Here is a 556-nt window from a genome sequence, read left to right on the forward strand (position 1 = left end):
GAGATAAAAACCCTGGATCTTTAGCAATAAAGAGATTTCTGTCCATCAAGCCAGAGGTCTGTGTGTCATTCCATCACATAAACCCTACTCAGTAATAACAAAAACATATCTATATTTGCAACCCTGTGTTCAGTGTTATAAATTACTTCTTTTCTTGAATTTTGAAGACGGCAAAAATACCTGCAGGACAAAGAAATATAGCAAGAGGTTTTTTTGCAGTGCTGGGTACCCATTTCCAGCACTGGGTGCACCTCTGGATCATACAAAGAGCACACACCCTAGTTCAAAAACCGCACTTTTTGTACCCTTAGATATCAGTTGTTGAATATTCATTCATTGTCCGTTTGTTGCCTTAAAAGGTAATTTTCCTGCTTTGGAGGTGAGTGTTACCTTTTGGCTGGTTGTAACTTATCTCCCCTGGGCTTGTACAGGGGGGTCTTGCATCATCCCCACATTGCAAGGCATGGAGGGCCTCTCTTTGTATCCACATGGCACAGAGGAATACATTTTTATTTATAATTTGTTCCCTGTTCCCGACTGCAAAAGATTCCCTGGT

Source organism: Empidonax traillii, unplaced genomic scaffold (genome assembly GCF_003031625.1).
Source record: "Empidonax traillii isolate 1590-97213 ecotype Southwest subspecies unplaced genomic scaffold, ASM303162v1 scaffold1100:size221516, whole genome shotgun sequence".
In the NCBI taxonomy this organism is placed as follows: Eukaryota; Metazoa; Chordata; class Aves; order Passeriformes; family Tyrannidae; genus Empidonax; species Empidonax traillii.